At 25.9% G+C, this 23,643-nt stretch overlaps 1 protein-coding gene across 2 annotated transcripts in view; it reads right to left on the minus strand.

Annotated features, from left to right (window-relative positions):
* Positions 1 to 23,643, minus strand: part of LOC127281584 (uncharacterized) — a 210,881-nt gene that overhangs the window by 164,609 nt on the left and 22,629 nt on the right. The gene's annotated exons all lie outside the window — the stretch shown is intronic.

Raw genomic sequence — 23,643 nt, forward strand, 5'->3', positions numbered from 1 at the left:
GATAGATCACGGATTCCGTGTAATTAGATCACGGATTTGACAAAATTAAATCACGAATTCTGCAAAATCAAATCAAGGATTTCATCAAATTAAATTATGGATTCCGCGATATTAGATAACAAATTCCGCGTACTTATAGATAAAAAAAATTCCGCGAAAGTGGTTCACGGATCTCGCTATATTGGATCACGAATTCCGCAAAGCTAGGTGATAGATTCGGCAAAACTAAGATGCAGATATTGCGAAATTGCATAACAAATTCCGCGTAATTAAAACACGGATTTTGCAAACATTAGATCACGGATTCCACGAAAGTAGGACGCAATTGGATCACGAATTCCGCGAAACTATTTCACGGATTTTTGGCAAAATTGGATCACGAGATCTTACGCATTTGAGATTTATCACAAATTCCGCGTAATTAGATCACGGATTTGACGAAATTAAATCACGAATTCTGCAAAATTAAATCATGGTTTTCGACAAATTAAATCGCGCATTCCATGAAATTAGAATGAGGATGTCACGAGATTTTATCACAAATACCGCGTAATTAGTTCACGGATTTGACGAAATTGAATCACGAATTCTGCAAAATCAAATCATGGATTTTGCCAAATTAAATCACGGATTCCACGATATTAGATAACGAATTCCGCGTACTTATAGATGAAAAATTCCGCGTAAGTGGTTCACGGATGTCGCTAGATTGGATCACGAATTCCGCGAAACTATTCACGGATTTTTGTCAAAATTGGATCACGAGATCTTACAAATTTTAGATTTATCACAAATTCCGCGTAACTAGATCACGGATTTGACGAAATTGAATCAAGAATTCTACAAAATTAAATTATGGTTTTCGTCAAATTAAATCGCGAATTCCATGAAATTAGGATGCGAATGTCGCGAGATTTTATCACAAATACCGCGTAATTAGATCACGGATTTGACAAAATTAAATCACGAATTCCGCGAAGCTATAGGTGATGGATTTAGCAAAACTAACGAATGCAGATATTGCGAAATTGCATATAACGAATTCTGCGTAATTAAATCGCGGATTTTGCAAACATTAGATCACGGATTCCATGAAAATAAGTCGAGAATGTCACGAGATTGAATCACAAATTCCGCGAAACTATACTTTACGGATTTTTGGCAAAATCGTATCACGAATTCTGAAAAATTAGATCACAGATTTCGCCAAATTAGATCATGGATTCCGCAAAATTAGAACGCTGATGTCACGAAATATTAATATAAAATATAATATTTAATAATTAATTTTAATTTATAATTTTAATATTAATAATATTTATCTGCGTTTATAAATAAAATTTTTTTAAAAAAGACTAAAATATTGTAAATTAGACAATTTGAATGATTTTATTATCTCTAAAATCTTGAAGTTTCTTTAATTATGCAAATTGAATACTATGTACATATAATATCAATGGATTCTAATGTATAGTAAAAAGAGTTGTTTTAATTTAATTGAAACATAGACACGATACTCGTTAAAATAAGGAAGTTCCGTTTAATAAAAACACATGATAATTGAATATTATTTCTATTTGTAACTTTTAGATTAATATTTATACTAGAAAGCAATATAACTTTTTGTCCACTTCTGAAGATTCTGATAAAGAAAATAATATATTTCATGCCAATTTGACGTGGAATTAAAAATTGTAATCATGTTTTTTTTTTATTTTTAATATTTTTAAATGATCTTTATATACGAATACATATATTATATTATTGTGAATGGGTGACAAAAAAAAATTCTGAAGGTCAGAAATCTTTGTTAATACATATATAGTCTCGACGATGAGACAAATATATATTTTTGGTACAAAGAATATGTCAAACGAAAAAAAATAAACGATATATTTAAAAGTTATTTCTTTTCAATTTAAACTTTAAATTTGTAAGTAAAAAATTTATTCAAACAAATTCCATTGAATTCTACGTATTTAAAATTTTTTAAATATAATACACAAAAAGGAAAAAGATAAAAAAAAATAGACAATACAAAATGAAAAAAATTAATTAACACTAATAATAAGTCAGAATGATAAATTTTACTTTATTAATTAATTAACTTATTGATTTATTAATTTCACTCGTTTTGTTAAATGAATTATTCTAATGTTTATTAAATATTTTGGCAACATTTATAAATTTTTAATTTTTTGATACTCATAATATAACCTTGAATTCTGATTTACGAAAAGATAATATACACAAAATGATTAAAAAGTTCTAACTTTTTTTTTTTACAATTCTTGAAATTGCATTGTTTTGTTTTGAATTAATTTTATTGTTGACGCTGCAATGTATTTTTGAAAGATAAAAATTATCTTTATTATTGATTGGATTTCTTGAATCAATAATTTGAAAGTGTGTTTATATCAATTTTCATTATTATTAAATTAATTTTTAATAAGTTTGATTATTATCATAACTGGAATATAAAATTTTATTTAATTAATTTTAATTCCGCGTTGAAGTCAAATAATATCTCAATTATTTAAATATCAATTTATAATTATTTTATTTTTACAATTATTTTTAAATATATGCTTTAAAAAAATGTTGTTTTATTTTTTTGAATTTGAGAATATTAATATAAATTTAAAAAATTTAATTTTACATAGCAAATACTTAAAATAATAAATCTTATGCAAGATATATTATTAATAGAACGTAAATTATATTAATCATCTATAATATTCAGTAAGATCGCGTAACATTGAACACGATCATCTCGTACATTTCGAGTTAAAGGTAAATTATATGATGACTATTGGTTATAGAGTATAACTGAAACTTGTTTCTTTGAATTACACAATTGGTTTTCTATTCCACTACATATAAATTCAAATAGAAAATCAATACAAGAAAATATATTTAAAGAATATAATTATATCTATATACAATAAATCCTGATAAATTTAATTTATTTCAACCAAATGTTTAATATTTAATATTAAATTAAGTTTAATAATTAAATAAAAAAATATATTTATTTGAACCCTAATGAATTTAAAATTGTGAATTATATTATTTTTATATGAGCTTATCACAAAATGTGACTTATATCAGTCACGTTACTTGGGAGAAATTTTCCTTTATTTTAGTATAATTAAACTCTAACGTCACGTGAAATTTATCAATATTTACACTTTTTTTCCCTTTAATCACGTGTACATAATTTACAAGAAAATGTAAAATATAAAATATAATTAAAAAAACAAAATAATCTAAATATATTAATATAATTAATAAATTATGCGTTTGAAAAGAAATTAATTAAAATTTGACATTTTTAAATTCAAATTACTTTCATAATAACAAAAATACTATTAATTTTAATCACTTAATTCTAAATTAATTTATCAATAGTTTCCAAAAGTTCACTAAATTCTTTAATTGTTGAGAATTTAATGTGTGATGAGGTCATTATTTTATCAACAATGTAAACATTTACCTTTATATATTACGAAATTTTGCAATCGTTTTTCTCATGTCGAAATAATTCTCAACTCTTTGAGAACCAAAAAAAAGAATCTTTTATTTTTGTAAAGAAGGCAATGTGACATATAGTCTATAAGCTATTTCTTAATTCAGAAAATATTAATTCTTCTTCGCCATTAATGATGCGTATTTTGTTGAATTTTGCAGAATTCATAATCTAATGTCGTTAAATCTGTGATCTAATTACGCGGAATTCGGAATCAAATCTGACGACATCCGCATCTTAATTTTTCATCCGTGATCTATTTTTGCAGCATTCGTAATCCAATTTCGTCAAATCCGTGATCTAATTACGCGGAATTTGTGATAAATCTAAAATTTGTAAGATCTCGTGATCCAATTTTGCCAAAAATCCGTGAAATAGTTTCGCGGAATTCGTGATCCAATAATTTCGTCCTACTTTCGTGGAATCCGTGATCTAGTGTTTCCAAATCCGTGTTTTAATTTCGCGGAATTCGTCATGCGATTTCGCAATATCTGCATCTTAGTTTTTTCGAATCCATCACCTACCTTCGCGGAATTCGTGATCCAATCCGTGAACCACTTACGCGGAATTTGTTATCTAATATCGCGGAATCCGTGATTTAATTTGGCAAAATCCATGATTTGATTTTGCAGAAGTCGTGATTCAATATCGTCAAATCCGTGATCTAATTACATGGAATTTGTGATAAAATCTATAATTTGTAAGATCTCGTGATCAAATTTTGCAAAAATCCGTGAAATAGTTTCGCGGAATTCGTGATTCAATCTCGTTCTACTTTCGTGGAATCCGTGATCTAGTGTTTCCAAATCCGTGTTTTAATTTCGCGGAATTCGTTATGCAATTTCGCAATATCTGCATCTTATTTTTTCCGAATCCATCGCCTAGCTTAGCGGAATTCGTGATCCAATACGTGATCCACTTACGCGGAATTTGTTATCTAATTTCGCAGAATTCGTGATTCAATTTCGTCAAATCCGTGAACTAATTACGCGGTATTTGTGATAAAATCTCGTGACATCCTCATTCTAATTTCATGGAATTCGCGATTTAATTTGTCGAAAACCATGATTTAATTTTGCAGAATTCGTGATTTAATTTCGTCAAATCCGTGATCTAATTACGCGGAATTTGTGATAAATCTAAAATTTGTAAGATCTCGTGATCCAATTTTGCCAAAAATCCGTGAAATAGTTTCGCGGAATTCGTGATCCAATTGCGTCCTACTTTCGTGGAATCCGTGATCTAATGTTTGCAAAATCCGTGTTTTAATTACGCGGAATTTGTTATGCAATTTCGCAATATCTGCATCTTAGTTTTACCGAATCTATCACCTAGCTTTGCGGAATTCGTGATCCAATCTAGCGATATCCGTGAACCACTTTGCGGAATTTTTTTTTATCTATAAATACGCGGAATTTGTTATCTAATATCGCGGAATCCGTGATTTAATTTGGTAAAATCCATTATTTGATTTCGCAAAATTCGTGATTCAATTTCGTCAAATCCGTGATCTAATTACGTGGAATTTGTGATAAATTCTCGCGACATCCTCATCCTAATTTCATGGAATTCACGATTTAATTTGTCGAAATCCATGATTTAATTTTACAGAATTCGTGATTTAATTTCGTCAAATCCGTGATGTAATTACGCAGAATTTATTATCTTATTTCGCGAAATCCGTATTGTAGTTTTACCAAATCTGTGATCTATAATTACGCGGAATTCGTGGGTAGTTCGTAATGTAGATTTTTTTTCGTGTATAGAATTTGCTTCACATTCAAGAAAAATGCAAAAAAAATAGAGAAGTACATTACCTACCATGAGAATTGAAGCCCTGGGGGGAAAAACTATGAAGGCTTATTTAATAAAGGCTATATACTATTAATTATCGAAGGTTAATTGAAAAACTCGAAGGTCAACACCTACCAAAAGAGAAGATCTATTCAAAGAACAAAAGGCGAATATAAAAGATCATTTTAAAAACTAAAAGCAAAAATATTAGAAATTCTATTCAAAAAAACGAAAGAAAAAAATCTATTATAAAAGCGACGATGATCCAAAAATAAAATTTGTTTCATTTTAGAAATAAAATTTAAATTTCTTTAAAAATTAACCTCTATAAGATAAAAATTTTTTGAAACTGAATAAAATGGGAACTTGATAAATTGGAAACGTCTATTGAATAAAATAGATATTAATTATTTAATATTAATAAAAATTTGTAAATAGTAAAATTAATGAAAATTTAACATCTCAGCATTCATAATGATTAATTCCATACTTAGTATTCCAGGTAGCATCCTGAATAAGATAATAATAATATCTAATTAGAATCTTATTTACGTAGGTGAGCATTATAGATGACTATTGCATTTGTCATTAACAATTTATTCATTTATCTCAATAATTTATCTATTATAAAATAATTTGCAATAGGAAATACACATATCCAAATAGAATTTAATGTGTCAAATAGACATGACAAAACATAACATAGAAATATATATATATATATATATCTATGAAGCTATACTATATAGAAAAGAGAGGGAAAAAAAAGTGTGAAAGTAGTAGAAAATTAGGAATCATGTGACAAAGGAGAAAAAGGAAAAAGCCGACTGTAATCAAGTATTCCCTTATGTGTTAGTGTATCTTCACAAGATCCCTTCCATTCTTTGCAAAAAGTGTCGGTAATACATTTTGCTTAAGACTGTGCGGCATACTGGCTTACATTGAATGTGGGTAGACAACCATAAGCAGACACATTATACCAATAAGAAATGCAAGAGGTGCATGTGCACGTCTTATATACCACTTGTGAGTATATTTATGTATGTATATACATATACAAGACAAATGCAAAAGGTGTCTTTTAACAAGCTGCGGGTATAAGAGAGGACAGGTCTTTAAAATACTCGAAATAAAAATTGCGCGGACCAAGAGACCTCTTTAGGATTTTAAATGCCCCCAAGCACTATATACATATGGCATGTTTTAATTTCAATCTTAATTGGCGCCTCAACATGAGACTCTTTTTTCCCCCACACAACGTTTCTTCTATAATAAAAAGAAGAAAGAAAAAAGAAAAAGGTCACGTCTCTCTGATGCTCCAATGGTTTTTGGGACAACTTTCATGAAAATTCGAATATTCTCTTCATCTTTTTCTTCTTAAGCAAAAAGTTTATAAGAGTGTTTAAAATTTTTGATTTTTCATTTTGCCGTCAACCGCGAAATATTCGAAATTCAAGCTGTAATATTGTAGTTTTTTGGCTCAAAAATAGTTATATGGTTATTATAAATAAAACAATAATATAAAGAAATCTATATACTTTTACTTTTTATATTTTATTACAGAAATAAAAGATTTGATTAGAATTTAACTTCAGTGTGTTTATTATTAGATAGAAAATGAAATTAATTGTATACGCGGGAAAAACAAAATTGCTATTAATTTTATTGTGCCTTCGAGTTATGAAAGTTAAGGTGAATTTATTTTACAAGGAAGTAAAATGTTCTTTTATCACATAAATATTTATATTTATAACATGGAAAAAAGAAAAACATCTAAATATCGAAATAAAATGCGGAAAAACTACGAAGGATACTTGTTTATATAACTGGAATTCGATTTTGGTTCCTATAAGAGGAATTCTATTAAGAAAACTCCAAAATACGATTTTGGATACTATTTAAAATTTTGTTAAAAATTGTATTTAGAATTTTGTTTACAATACTATTTAGAATTAAATTTAGAATTTTTTTAAGGATTCAATTAAGGATTTATTCTCTAGGATTCTGTTTATAATTAAGTTTAGAATCCTATTTAGAAGCATATTATCTTAATAAGGATTTAATTATAGATTTTCTTAAAAATCGTTTTATTTAAGAATTTCTTAAAATCCAATTAAAAATTCTATGTAGGATTCAGTTTAAGATTTATGATTCAGAGTCAAAAACTATTTAAGATTCTATTTATAATTTTGTTTATGATTGTGTTTATAATTGTATTTAGAATCTTATTTAGGGTCTTATTTAGAAATTATTTAGAAATTCGATTAATAATCATATATTTTGTTTAATCCTACTTAGGATTTTGTTTAAAATCATATTTAGAATTTTGTTTATAGTATCTTCTTATAGATTCCATTTGGAATTGACACTAGGATTCAATTTGCAATTCCATTTAGGATTCAGTTTATAATCATATATTTTATTGAGGATTCGATTTTAAAATTTTATTTGGAATAGATAGAATACTGTTTTAGATTCTATTTATAATTCTGTTTAGCATCGAATTTAAAATTATATTATTTATGATTCTATTGAGGAATTTGTTAAAAATCCTATTTATAATTCTCTTAAGGATTACATTTAGGATGTACCTCCCTGTTTCTACTTATAATTAAGTTTAGGATCTTATTTAGAACTATATTATCTTCTTAAAGATATATATATACATTATAGATTTTTATAGATTGTAGATTTTTTTTTAGAATTATCCTATTTAAGAATTTTTTAGAATCCTATTAAGAATTCTATATGTGGGATTCAGTATAGGATGCTATTTAGAATTCAGTGTTGAAAACTATTTAAGCTTCTATTTAGAATTTTGTTTAGGATCCAATTTAAAATCATACTATGTATGATCTTATTTAGGATTTTCTTCAAAATCCATTTTAGAATTTTGTTTAGAATCCTTGTAAGGATTCCATTCAGAATTCATTCTAGAATTCTATTTATAATTCTTGTTTAGGATCCTATGCAAGATCGCTAATTTAATCAGTACTAATATCCTAAGTAGGATCATATTTATAGTATCCTATTTAGGAACCTAATAAAAAGCATTTTAAAAATTTTGTTTACAAGCCTAAGTAGTTTTAATTTAGAATTTTATTGTATTCAACTTTCGAAACCGCTATTTAATTATTATTTCTTTGAAAGTAAGTTGTCAAATTCAAATCGTCATGATACAATAATTATGAGATTTTTCTTTCATTATCGACTTCGGGTCAACGGTTTAACTGTATTGTGTAACATATCCGACGTGTTATAAATTCAGATACAGGTCTTAAATCATATACGAAGAGGTTACAACTTTATTCTGTTTATTTCTTCAGTAATTTGTGAACAAGCAGTAAAATATATACTTAAATCATGTAAAATTCGTCAATATACATTTTAATGGCTTCGTCTTTCTTGAACAAAAAAAAACGGTTATTTATTTTGTCCTGACAATTTTGGATTCACTAATGTTCTATTAGAAGAAGAATAAAAAGAAGAAAAGATAAAATTATAAGTTTCCCCATATAAAGTACTTCCGACGTATTGAGGAAAAATATTATTCCATATATATACAAAGTAAATGCGATTCCCATGGACCTGTAAAGTAGAACAATTATGACAGCCATATTTCAATTTAAAACTGACGCAATGAAAATTACATATTACAAAAAGAAATGGTAACTTTTAGGCATCTCTCATACATCCGGAAATTCCAATTATGTAAAGTTAGGTAAAGCATTGTTTTTAACTTTTAAACTCAATTCTTGATCGTTTTGGCACTGAAGAAAAGTCATGTATTCAACGAATAACATTTTTTTTTTAACTACCTCTCTTCACTCGTGCACATTAGGAACACTTATAAAGTTCAACGGCTGGAACTTCCGTTTGCGAGTCGAAGGTCGTTAGTATATATATATATACATTTATATATTTATCATACATATATTATAATTTCAAGCAATAATATACCACTACTACTATCGATGTCATGCTTCCTGAAAAGTGATTTTGAAAAAATTGTGTCCCAACTTTGCTTGCTTCCATAAATATATCCTAAAAAAAAAATATGAAAAGAATAAATAAATTTTTTAATTCTCTATCAAAAATTGACAGTACTGGTAACCACTACAGCACCAATAGTGAACTCTGGAAATTTCCGGTTAGATTAAATTTAATTAATGCAATTTATATTATATTAAATGAATTTACTTTTAAAACGATTTTTCATTTTTTTTTTTTTATATCGCATAAGAAAAACAAAAATAAGTGCACTTCATCCTCAATAACTGCATTGTGAACTGCTCAGCGACTACATAGAGGATAGCGTGATAGAAACTTTTAAATCCCTCTAACTCAACGGTAATTGCCTACCTTAGGAGATAACGATTTCACCAGGTAACTAGATCGACAGAAACTTTTTCTGCGCGCTTATAAGTCGTTATACATACATATATATATATATATATATAGTTTAGTATAATTGGTACCCATTTCTGAATATGATACCCTATAAAAATTTAACACTTTAATTTGGTTCAATAAAATTTTCCTTCACAAATTTTATCAACGAATTCCGCATTAAGTACTTCTAATCAAATAAATTTATAAATAAACATAACCTAAAATTTGTTGCTTCTTAGATCCCTTAATTCAAAGGATTCTAAAGAGAATTTTGTATATGATTCTATAGGATCCTCTATGGGATTCTAAAATATATCCTAAAAATGATTCTAAACAGAATCCTAAATACACGGAGAGAAGAGATTTAGTCTATTCTACTAAACACGTTTAGTCCAGATTCTACTAAACAGCGTATAGTCAGAGGACTACTACAGTTCTGTCACACAAAAAAATTTACCGACAGAATAAAAATGCACAAATCTGATTGGTTGTCCACAATTAACCAGATTGCGGACAACCAATCAGATTTCTACATTTCGTTTCTGTCGGTAAATTTTTTTCTATCGATAATCGTGTAAATTTTTTTACTATCAGTATCGTTCATTTAACTGAATGTTTAGTCCGTCCAAAATGAACGATACTGTTTAGTAGATTTAACTGAGATAGTAGTAAGATCTACTACGCCCTTCTCTCCGTGTAGGATCTTAAACTAACATCTACATAAGTTTAGCAGTAGAATTCTAAAGAGAATTTTAAATAAAATCCAAAATTGCATCCTTAAAACTCTAAATAGAATCCTAAATTAATAGAATAAAACCGCTAACAGTATTCCCAAATTCAATTTCAAATACAATGCTAAATAAAATCATAACTACTATATCTAAAACTGAATCATAAATAGGATTCAAGGTAGGATCCTAAATAGAATTCTTAGTAAAATCCTAAATAGGATTTGAGGTAGGATTCTTAATAGAGTCCATAGTAAAATCCTAAGTAGGATTCGAGGCAGGATTCTAAGTTAGTAAAATCCTATATAGGATTCGAAATAGAATCCTTAGTAAAACCGTAAATAGGATTCGAGGTAGGATTCTAGAAAAAATCCTTAGTAAAATCCTAAATAGGATTCGAGGTAGGATTCTAAAGAGAATTCTTAAAAAATCTTAAATAAAATCCTAAATAGGATACCAAATATGATTTTATATTATATCCGAAAAAAGATTCTAAGTTGTATCCTAAACGGGATTCTAAATAGAATTCTCAATATAATAGTTCTAATTAGGATCCGTAACAAAATTCTAAATATTTTAAATATAATCTAATAATCAAATATATAATAAAATTTGATTGAATTATATCTATCAAAATCGAAATAATTTCTTATAAGAGAGATTTTAAAATTTTTATGAGTAAACAGTAAAAATTTGTAATTCTATTGCAACTAACCTTTTTTATTTCTCTTTTTAAGCGCGTCTGACATCTCGTAATTAATTGCATAATCATCAAACTTTAATTTATCACTGATAATTAGACACTTAATTATTTTCCATACATATAAAGTGAAACGATCACTTAAAAATTATGATAAGTATATACACGCAATTGGCAAAGTGGATGATAGTATATTGTCAGTCTCCAAATGGAGAATGCGATGACAATAGCTCGTCTAAAAGAATAGAATATATGTTAAAAATATTTCAGAAGTAATAAAATTTTATATCTTTTATTTTTTAAAAGAAAATATTTCCAAACAATACATAATTCTATTATTGCATATATATATATATATAAATATATAGGAATCTCGACAAATAAATGCGATTATTCTAGCATCATTGTTGCATTATTATTTTTAAAAAAATAAATAAATAATAAAAATATTCTTTCACTTTGTCAAAGAATTTCAACACAATTGACGCAAATCGGTCTTGAAACTCGCGTGATTGATGCACAACCACGCACAAGTGAGGCGTTGGCAGGAACTTTAGAGAACCTGAATCGAATAAATTAATGTTAACAATTCATTGCCTTCTTTAAAAATAACTTGTTTTTTTTTTAACGCAAGTTAAAACTTATTGTATGTACAGAATTAATTAAAATGAGAAAAATATAAGATAGAAATAAAAATAAAATAAAAATTATCAAGTAATTAATGTGTGTATGTTTTTTTTAAATTTAAAAAAAAAATTTTAAATAAGAATGTTTTTTTTTTGCAAATATTTAACTAAAATAAAATTTAGAATTATTATAAATAGGATCCTTGATAAAATTAATTTAAATTATTTAGGTTCCTAACTATTTTAAATTTAGAAGCCTATTTACTGATCTAAGTAGAATTAATTTAGGATCACATTTTAAATCCTAATTAGGAGCCAAAGATGAAGCAATTTAGGAAACTGTTATTATAAATATCCTACACAGAATTAATTATAATCTTATTTAGGTTCCTAACTAATGTCAAGTTAGAAGCATTTTAACCTTCCCACATAAGATTTAATTTAGGTACTTTAAATCCTATTTAGTATCCTTAATGGAATCAATTTACTATACAATTTTTATACTAAATAGGATTCTAAAGAGAATTAATTTAAATTACTATTTAGATTCTTAACTAGTATCAATTTATCCTATTTATCTAGGTAAAATTAATTTAGGATCCTATTCTAAATCCCATTTTGAATCCTAAATATAATGAGAATACAATTTCATTTCGAATCCTAAATAGGATCCTAAATAGAATAAATTTAATATCTTATTTTAAATCCTATTAGGATTATCAATTTTGGATCCTAATAGTAGTATCCTATTTAGAATATTAAGTTGAAGAACCCAAATAGAGTGAATCTAAAATCCTCTTTAGTATCCTAAATTGAATAAAATTTTCTATCCTATTTTGGATCGTAAATAGAATTAATTTATAATCCTATTTAGGTTCCTAACTAACATCAATTTAAGAGCCTATTTCTCATCCTAAGTAGTATTAATTTACGATCCTACATTAAATCCTATTTAAAATCCTCAATGTAATAAATGTACGATATTATTTTTGATTCTAAATATAATTCTAAATAGAATTAATTTAAAATCCTATTTGGCATCATGTTTCGTTTTATACATGTTTTGTTTTTACATTTAAAAAGAAATAAATATCAAATAATATAGTCATCCTTCGAAGTTGTTTTTCTATGTAATAAAATTCTATATTTAAAATGACTGGCACAGTTCGTAAAAATCGTGTAAGAAAAAGGGAATTAATAATAATAATAATAATAATAATAATAGAAACGTTACTTCTTTTTACTTGAAGATTATCAAAATGCGTGTCACGTGTTTCAAGGCAAATACAATAGTAACCGATGGCAAATGGAGCACGTTATATATTATATATATGGAAAAAAATGTGTTCTTTTTTTCAAAAACAAGTTTTCCGGTGTTAACGAAATCAAGGCCAGTCATTGAGGCGTGAATTCTATCATCAAATAATAATAGGTCCAAGGAAACCAAACCTATTTTTTTAATTCCTCATTTTTTTTTTTTGAACACACTCATTCAAAAAAAAGAGGAAAAAAATTTTACATAAAAATTCGATAAATCATACAGCATTTAATTTTTCATTTTTCAAATTGTATTTATATTAAGGAAAAATTTTTAATTCAAACTTAAAAACAATAATAAAAAAAATATATAGTTAAAAATTATAGGTTATGTTTATGATTGTGTATAGAGTAAAGAACAATAACTAAATTTACAAATCAATGATTAAGTTTTTATTATATTTGTAAAATATTAATTTAAAACTGATTTTATAATTTTACATATAATAATTAAAAAAGGAACTTTTGATCATAAGGTAAAACTATCATAAACATAACCTAAAATTTTTTTGTTTCTTAGGTTCCTTTCTTTAGAGCGTTTTATATTTTTAATTTAGTTTGCTTTTTAAAACTAAATTATTCTTTTTTATTTAGTAAAAATGACAAGAACTTTTTTTTTTAAATCGTCAATTTAAAAACCTAATGCACTTATAGAAATTCATCCTCTTATTTTAAAGTAAGGCTTCCATTTGCATGAAAATATAATTACAAAAAGCAGACGTTCATTTAGCACAAGGTGCTTTAAGAGAAAAAGAAATAGTTTGGAATATTATAAATATTATTTATTACTATTAATTATAATAATAATAAAAATAATAATTATTATTAGAATTATTTTTTCATTTTATAAGGTTATAAATTGTAAAATCATAAAATTAAAAAATTATAAAAAGAATAATAATGAAAATAGAAAAAACATAGTCTAATATTAGAAACGTTTTTACATAATGCAAAAAATATTATCAACTGTGTCAATTTATATATAAAGTGAATTGAAATAACAAACAATGTTTCTTTACTTCAAAAAAAAAAAAAAAAAAAGGTATAAAGGTTTTTAGGCAATTACCAAAAAGCATTAGCACAAATGATTATATGGCGTTCAATGAAAAAAAAAAAAAAAAAAGGAGGACGTGGTAAACGCAGTTGATTACTCAATGTTGGTTTGTTTGCAATTTCCGGTTAGACACTCGCATTTGCCGCTAAGTATTTATATTTTATTGGAATCCACGAAAACAATGTTGCTTTGTTTTTACGCGTATAATAAGCAAGTAATATAAATAATTTAAAAATATTTTTGTGAATATTAAAATATGATGAAAATTAAATTCTCTTTTGTATTCCACAAAGTCACACGCACAGACAATAATTTTTTATAATTATAAATATTTCCTTTATACAATTTATTTTAATTAAATATTTATATTTCTTTATTATTTTAAATTTAAATTATCTCTCTAATTTATTTATTCATTGTCTTTTAATTTTAATCTTTTATAATTTTCTTTTAATCATTTATATTTAAATAAATATGCAATGTATTTTTGCTAGTATTCAAAAGAAACGAAAAAATATATATATATTTCTAAAAATATATTATTATTTGTTTGGTAGGAAAAATGATTTTTTTTTAAATTTAATTGAAATGGGGCGTAATATATATAAATATATATAATATTGAACGAGTTAAATCGATTTTAATTTTAACACCTTTCTTTCTTAAGCAGAGTTTCACTTTCACTAAATAAAAATCTTTAGTCTTATAATAATAATTCATCATGTATTAAAATAAATGTTGGCAATTACCACAAACTTTCTTTCAGAATTGTTTCTTCATCAATTATTTACCAACTCAAAAATCATCAGAAAAACGAAAGAAAGTTTCTCTTTTGTCCATTACAAAAAAAGGAGTTTGTTTGCCAAAGGGAAAAAAATATATATCTACATTTTGTATAAATATGGTTACATTAAAAATGACACTTTTTGTTATTAGTAAACTAAGAAAAAAAATTTAACAAAAATAAATTAAATTAAAAATTATTTTAAAAATTATTTTAAAAATAAATTTTTAAAAAGTAAAAAACAATTTCCCATTTTCTTTTTTTAATATAATTATAAAATTTTCTGAAATTTCTACGTTTTCTCTTATTTTCTTTTATCCCACGATATATATATATATATATTTTTTTTTACTTAGTCATCTTGGCTTATATTCCAGTTTGAAAATGACCCCTATATAACGCTATATACAAAAGTTGATTCACTTTAAAGACACTCATTGTGCATCTGACTTAACGACTAATTATCATGACTTTTACTTAATGCCATCATCCGCTTTTCTCATATTTATATGATTGTATATGCATCCTCAGCTCGAGAAAGCTTTAGAAATTACTTTCTGATCATAAAATGCGTCTATATATTATTGTTTAAAAAATGAATTTCAATTAACAATTGAAAGTAAAACACAAAAGAAAAATACTAATAGAAGTGAAAAAATTTTCTAATAATTGGAAATCTATTTTTATATCTTTCATATTAAAAAAAAAAAAAAAAAAAAAAAAAACGTAAATCAATTAAAATATGACAAAAGCGAAAAAAATTATTATTTACTCACTAATGTAATAGAATCAAAATAAATATTAATAATATATTTATTTACTATAAAAATTTATAACGTGATAGCTACAAATTACAAAGCTAAACTCAGGTCAATTTAACTGTTGAATTATATCCTTATATTAGACAATTTATGTTCAGGAAATTAAATAAAAATACACAGTTAACCGCATTTATTCACGATATAATATTTATTTATTATAAACAATATTGGCGAACATTAATACAAAAAAAATAGAAAAATATTATTTAACTGTACGCGTCTGTATTTAGATGGAGACTGTACCCTAGACCCTTTATTTATTACTCTTCATACCTAAGACATACCTAGGTTCTGTACCCAAAATGTTTGTAACAAGATCTTTAAAAAATTTCTGCTAATATCTTTTTAACTAACATCGTTACACTTCCAACATTAACCTATAAAATAGAGTGACGAAAAATCGTTGAAAGATACGTATAGTTTTTAATAAAACCAATACTGAATTTATGTCAAAAGCAAGTGAACACAGTGTTGTCAACTTATGTCAGAATTCTATAAATGTCGCTATATAATATAACGTTAGAAAATTTAAAATATGTAAAAAAAAAGAAAAGCAGCCAAAAAACTCAATTGCAAGAGAACAAAATATATCATCTTAGAGTAGAAACTCTATGCTCAATTCGTAGCGTCAGGGTTGGGTAGTCGCACAATTGATTACTGATACAGTTAGTTACATTTCTAGTTACTATTTAGTGATTTTCAGTTTATAATGAAGTTTCTACTAGTAAATAATTATTAAATAAAATTTACTAACAAAAAAATTATTTTTTAATTTAAATACTTAAGGTGCTTTTATACCTCAAATTTCGATCAGATGAACATTATTTCTGGACCGTGAAAATGCGTGAAAAGTCATTTTCACGGCGGGTATTTTTGAATTGTTTTAAACAAAAAATTTTTTTTTAAGAAATATAATATTAAATAATTGTTTAAATATGTAAAAACACTTTAAAATAGTGATAGAAAGATGATTTGATTGAAAAATTTAGCAAATTTTGCTTTAAAACGTTTTCTGCTACAAGAAAGTGTAAAATGACGATGTTTGTGAAATGGTTTGTACAGTGCTTCTTCCTTGTGAGTGTCTCTCAGAGTTTTGTTTATGTTTTATCGGTTCTTTTTATCTTGTAATAAATAATGAGTGCTGAAAATAAATCGGTAAGTTGAAATATTTATCAAATAAATTTAAATTCTACTAATTGTTTCGAATAACTGAAAGAAACATGTACACTGTACAAACCATTTCACAAACATCGTCATTTTACACTTTCTTGTAACAGAAACGTTTTAAAGCAAAATTTGCTAAATTTTTCAATCAAATCATTTTTCTATCACTATTTTAAAGTGTTCTTACATATTAAAACAATTGTTTAACATTATATTTCTTAAAAAAACATTTTTTATTTAAATCAATTCAAAAATACCCGCCGTGAATATGAATTTTCACGCATTTTCACGGTCCAGAAATAATGTTCATCTGATCGAAATTTAAGGTATAAAAGCACCTTTACAATCAAGAAATCAAAAAAAATTAATTTTTAATGTATGACAAATGAGAAATCGATTGAATAATTTATTTCACGTGTTATCATATGAAAACAAGTTTGGTTGGTTTCAATTGTCCCCACTCGTCATTTGTCATAATTTCTCGTCAATTACCACACCCTGATCTAGTAAAAACTTAGTGACTTTATTGTTAAAAGTAAAGGGAACTATAAAGTTACTAAATTTTTACTAGAGCAGGGTGCGGTAGTTGACGAAAATTATGACAAATGGCAGGTGAGGATTTTGGCGAGTGGGGGACAATGGAAACCAACCATTTTTGCGTGTACAGACAGACAGATAGACGGACACCAAAACAAAACTGACTATCGAACTTTAAATATCCCAATAACGTGAAAAATTAATTTTTAAAATAACTAAACTCAATTTTAAGCCAATTTATATACAATCACATGATACGAATGTAATAAAAATTAAATATACTCTTTAAAAAAAATACTACATTAAAATTACAAAATAATAATATATCAATTTTGAAGTTTTTTCTCTTACAATATATTCTTTAACCCAATTTCCTCCAAATGAAAAAAAAAGTGAATTTAGATTTAGAGAACAGAAAGTATTCAATAAATGAAATTTTAATGAAATGAAAATAATTACTTGATAAAATTCACGATCTATCTTTTTAACACTTTCACATGTGCGTTGTTATTATATAGAGATAATTAAATTATTAGAAAAAAAATTACATCACATCTATATAATATATAATTTTTCTGTGAATGAATCGACTAATTGAACAATATATCTCTAATTTTGTGTAATCATTTGATTTATTTTGAACATAGTCTAACTCGATTAATAATAGTTGAAACTAAAATACAAAGGAACGCTTATAGTGAGTTAAAGTTTATGCACCACGGGATTCAAAATTGACAAGAGAGAAAGAGAAAGAAAGAGAGAGAGACCAACAACAAAGAAACACGAATAATAAAATGTTCTGAGCACACGCCAACATTTTGAACACACAGCAGCAGGAGCATATTATAAGCTCGAGTTTCTCCAGTGAAATGCAAACAATCATCGTGTATATGGAATAGGTATATATATATATATTGAAAGTGCCGGTGAAATTTCTGCCTTTTAATCATATAAACATTTATGTATCACGCAGCTGCACCAAAAGGAAATGACTGTCGAATTTACATTTTCTGTTTAAAAAAAACTCCCCCCCTAATCTATTCTTGGATACGTACGTGTAATTCACTATTAGAATAATAGAGTTCTATAAAAGCTTTTCAGAAATTGTTTTTTAATGAACAATATTCGTATTAGTACTATAATTTTAATTTTCGAAACTGATTTACAGAAATTAACAAAATTAGGTTAATTGATAATGAGTATAGCCAACCATGTAAAGGCACTCTCACACCTTTTTGGCTGCCTGCCTGCCTGCAGGTTACCATAGCAACGCTCGAGTGTGAGTGAGACAGAAAATTTGAATATTCAAATTTTTAATTTTTCTGTCGCACTCACTCTCATGCGTTGCCATGGTAACCTGCAAGCAGCCAAAAAGGTGTGAGAGTGCCTTAACGCAAAACTATATAGGCAATGGCGCTAAATTTAAAAATTTTAGAAATTCACTTTTTTGAGGTTATGTTGTAAAAAATATTTTTGTTTGTTTGGTCAGTATGTTTACAGACAAAATTAACTATTATTTTAAATTGACATTTATTAAAGTTAGGTTCACCTCTTGATCTTTGATCTAAATTTTGAGGTTATGTTAGAGCCAACTGTGTTCGAAGTTTAAAAAATTACTAAACTAACAACGTTAAATAGTGTAAAATTACAATTTTTGACATAAATTTACAATGGATATTAAATTAACATTATCGAATTAGGTTAATTTACTTTTGGAATATGTAATGGAACATAAAAGCTTTTTTTACAGTGTAGACAAATTAAGGACAACGCACAATAATAATAATATGCCTATTCTCCTCTAACTCATTTTTTGGTTTATTAAAAATTCTGCTTAGTTCTCGAATGAGACACATGAGATTAAAAAGGATACAAACTCTGTCTCTCTCCTTTTCTATCTCATGCATCTTATTCGCGAACCTATCGTGCGTTGGACTTTACTAACTAAATTTGTTAAAGTTTAAGGTTATGTTCGGTTGGTTTCCATTCTCCCCACTCGCCATTTGTCATAATTCTCGTCAACTACCGCACTCTGCTCTAGTAAAAATTTAGTGACTTTCTTGTTAAAATTAAAAGTTACTATAGAGTTACTAAATTTTTACTAGAGCAGGGTGCGGTAGTTGACGAAAATTATGACAAATGGCGAGTGGAGATTTTGGCAAGTGGTGACAATATAAACCAACCGTTCGCCTTTCTAATTTTGACTAAGAATAAAATAAATTTTTATTTAAAAAATATCAATTTAATAAAATACGTATCTTCTCTACAACTTTTGTAAATAATTATTTCAAGGTGTAGGGTCATTTTATGCAAAAAGAGCTATGGAAAAAATAAAAGGTTGGTTTCCATTAACCCCACTTGCCATTTATATACTAATTCTCGTCAACTACCGCACCCTGCTCTAGTGAAACTTTATAAAATTAAAAGTTACCATAAAGTTACTATATTTTTACTAGAGCAGAGTGCAATAGTTGACAATGGCAAGTTAAGTCAATAGCAACCAACCAAAAGTCTTTAAAAATGATATATGTCGTATATATATAACCTAAAATTTTAAAAAATTCTTTGATCTATGTAATTCCTGGTTGCCATACTGTCAGGGGTTAAAGTTTTTTTGCATGAAAATTTTCAAATCAAAATAACTTTTAAACTAATGAACAAATTTTAAAACATGCAGAATGTTTTTTATTCAATATTTCTTGAACTTTAAAACTATATAAAATTTTTAAAAATTAATATTTTATTAATATTTCAAAAAAGGTAAAATTTTTTTTGAATTTTTTTTCAAAAGTATATAGTAAGAATTGACGAAACAAATCATAAATCTTAAAAGTGGCAATATATTGAGATATAAATATATTTTTCGCACAAGTGGTTTGAAGAAGTCTTTCTGACGTTTATGCTTTCGTGAGATGTCATTTATGATCAAGACAACATTCAACTTCGTGTTCTGACCTTCGGTTGTGTGTCGGACCTTTCAAAAGTCCCCCCTATTGCAAGTTAATAGTGTAACTTATATTATAGATATATATACAACACGTTGTCCCATGTTCCACGTCATTGTAAAATGGAAAGTAATATTTTTTTAAAATCTCTAATCAAAATAAATATATATATATATATATATATATATGAATACATTTTAAAGAAGTCAAAAGATATATTATAATATTCTTCACAATATTATTGTTATTTCATACACCCAATAACAATGTATAATGAAAGTTATACTTTTTTTCAATCATAAATATATTATATATGAATGAAAACTTTCATTTTCTATTCACGTGATAAAAAAAATGCCTTTTAGAAGTTTCGACAATGTATAGGTAGTATAAGTGAACAGATATATAAATTAAGAGATGAATATATAGGTCAATAGATGATTCAGTAGAAAATGAAATTTATAATGAAGAATGAGACATGAATTGTACTATCAATTGTACTGATTCATAGAAATGTCATTCATATAAATATTGTTATAATGTGCATTATAAATTTTTTTTTTAAATTATTTTTTTCAAATATTACAGAAACAATGGAGGTTTCAAGCAAAAGGTTAAAAGACTATTCTTTAAAGGTTCGCTTGTTTCTCAATTATTTAAAACTGTCAATTTTCAATATATGACCGGTAAAAGTATGAAAAAATTGTTTGATAAAAATTTTTTGAAAAATTTTCATGTTTAAAAGAAGCATAAAAGTTCGAAATTTAACTTTTTAACTGCAAAGTGCTAAAAAATTACCCTTAGTGCTATTCCCGGTCTATTAGACCGCTATTCCTTTTTTTTATGTTTTTCTAGTGAATTTAAATTATATTTAAGCATTTACATAGTGTTTACATGTTTACAGAATCGAAAAAACGTTAAAACAATAATAATTGCAGGTTATGTTAACAGCGACAAAAAACTAGTTGCGCACAAAGATGCGCAGAAGTTACCTGTACAAGAATTTAATTACACTTATGACTCATATGCTTCTATTGTTCTTTAAAAAAATTAATATACAAAAAAATTATATAGCGGTCTGAGAGACCGGTAGAGCAGTTAAAAGGTCAAAAATTCAAAATCTATTTTAGAATTTGCTGATTAAGTATTCGTTTTATTACATAAAATCATATATATATATATCACGTAACAAAAATTAAATACAAAATACCGATCTAATTATCTTTAATTATAGTTCAGAGGAAAATAATATATTCTGCATAATTTACTAAAAATTCTAATAACTATATATATATCTATGCATATAAACAAGGAAGAAAATTTACTTTTTTATTGTCTAATATATTTCTTCAACGTGAAAGTAAACATATAATTTAGTGCTTTTATAAATGTGTTCATTTAAACGCAAATATTGTCCGCGTGCAAACGAGTACAATTGAGTTTCTTGTAAAATATTGATGAATGAAAAAAAAAAAAATTACGCGAAATAATAACAAAAACATTGGAAATAAAATTATGAGTAAGTCGAATGAAAAAATTGTTATTTATAAAAATTTAAATGCAAAAAGTCACGTTTTTTCAAAATTTACGATATTTAAAATTTATAAACTTCTCTAGAGATAGAATAACAGGAGAATATTCGCTTATAAAATTATCAGAATATTTTGCAAAAAACGAATTTTTAAGTTCCTAAAACAATTTAAATATTTCAAAAAAAATAAAAAAATTTTTTGTTTATTAATATCAATATTTCCTCTATGAGGAAAAAATAATACATCCAGAAAATCGCGTAACTCGCTTTCTACAATATATTCTTACAGTAGCGCGCTACTTTTTGAGCGAAGGTATTCAGCGCATTTGTCTGCAAGCCTTCGAAACACATACCCATAAAGTAACGAGCAAATATTACAAAAGGCAGACTGACAACAAAAAACTGCCGGATGTCAAGAGAGAAAGAGAGAGAGAGAGAGAGAAAGAAAAAGGATTTCCTAACTTTATGAAAACTGGATTATTTCTGGCTAATTACTGGAACTAATAGTTTATAATTAATATATGTAAACAACAAAAAAGAATCTTTGTCCTTCAGGTAGATTACTATATTTTTGAAAAAAAAAAAAATTATACCTCAGAAAATAATACGTAAAGAATTTTTTTTGTGTCAAATTGTTATTTCCTAATAGATTCAAAACTGATATTATTAATAATTTACTATTAATTGATAAATATTAAATCTATAAATAATTAGAAATAAATTAATAATTTTAATTTTAACTTAACTGTATATTAACAATGAACTCAATGGAAATGTATTTTTTGATTTTTAAAAAAGCGCGCGGTTCGCAAAATACTCTCATTGGCAAATAACTAGAACGTACACTGCGCAGCGCAAACGTCGCAGAGTATTAAAGGTGCTTCTGCAATTATTGTATTTCATTTTGCAAAGAATCTTAACCTAAAATTTTTTTACTTAGTTCAAACAAAATTTGTTTGATTCAAATAAATATTTATTTGATCTAAATAAACTTTTGATTGATTCAATAAAAAGTTAATAGATACATCTCTTTTTATAAAAATGCTATTACTAAATTTCTTCTGAAACAATGAATTTTTTTCCTCAAGCATATGTATATCTATATATATATATATATGTGTCGAGAGATTAATTATTGAGAAATGTGAAATAAAAACAAATTGTAATTTCCTGGTTGCCGTGAAAATCAAGTCAGAATCATTACATTTATATATATGTCTTTCCCTCGAAAGATATATCGCTGGGAATTTTGTTTTTTGTTTTATTAAAGTATAATAAGTCATTCTCATGTGTATATATATTCAAAGAGACAGAGTAATTCCCGCGTGTGATTGACTTTTTTACTGCGACAAATAACTCGAGTGAAATCTTTTTCTCCCATTTATATATATATATATTTTCCTACAGATATAATTTTTCTTTATATATGTTTTTTTCTGCAAAATAAATACGAGTTTTTTTTAATCATTTTAAATTATGAAACTCTGATATCATATGTGTGAGATATATTATTGTTATGTATTTCCATAGTAGACAAATTATGCACACTATTAAGTAAATATATACATATATATGCGAAATGTGCAAATATATTTGCAATTAAGAAATACGAACAAATATACTTGTTAAAAAAAAAGTTGATAATATGTATAATGACATTGAATATATAAATGAAAAAGAGGTAAAATAATACTAAGTGAATGTACACAATATACATATAT

Source organism: Leptopilina boulardi, unplaced genomic scaffold (assembly GCF_019393585.1).
Source record: "Leptopilina boulardi isolate dan_hultmark-lab unplaced genomic scaffold, ZJU_Lbou_2.1 LbouV2_273, whole genome shotgun sequence".
In the NCBI taxonomy this organism is placed as follows: domain Eukaryota; kingdom Metazoa; phylum Arthropoda; class Insecta; order Hymenoptera; family Figitidae; genus Leptopilina; species Leptopilina boulardi.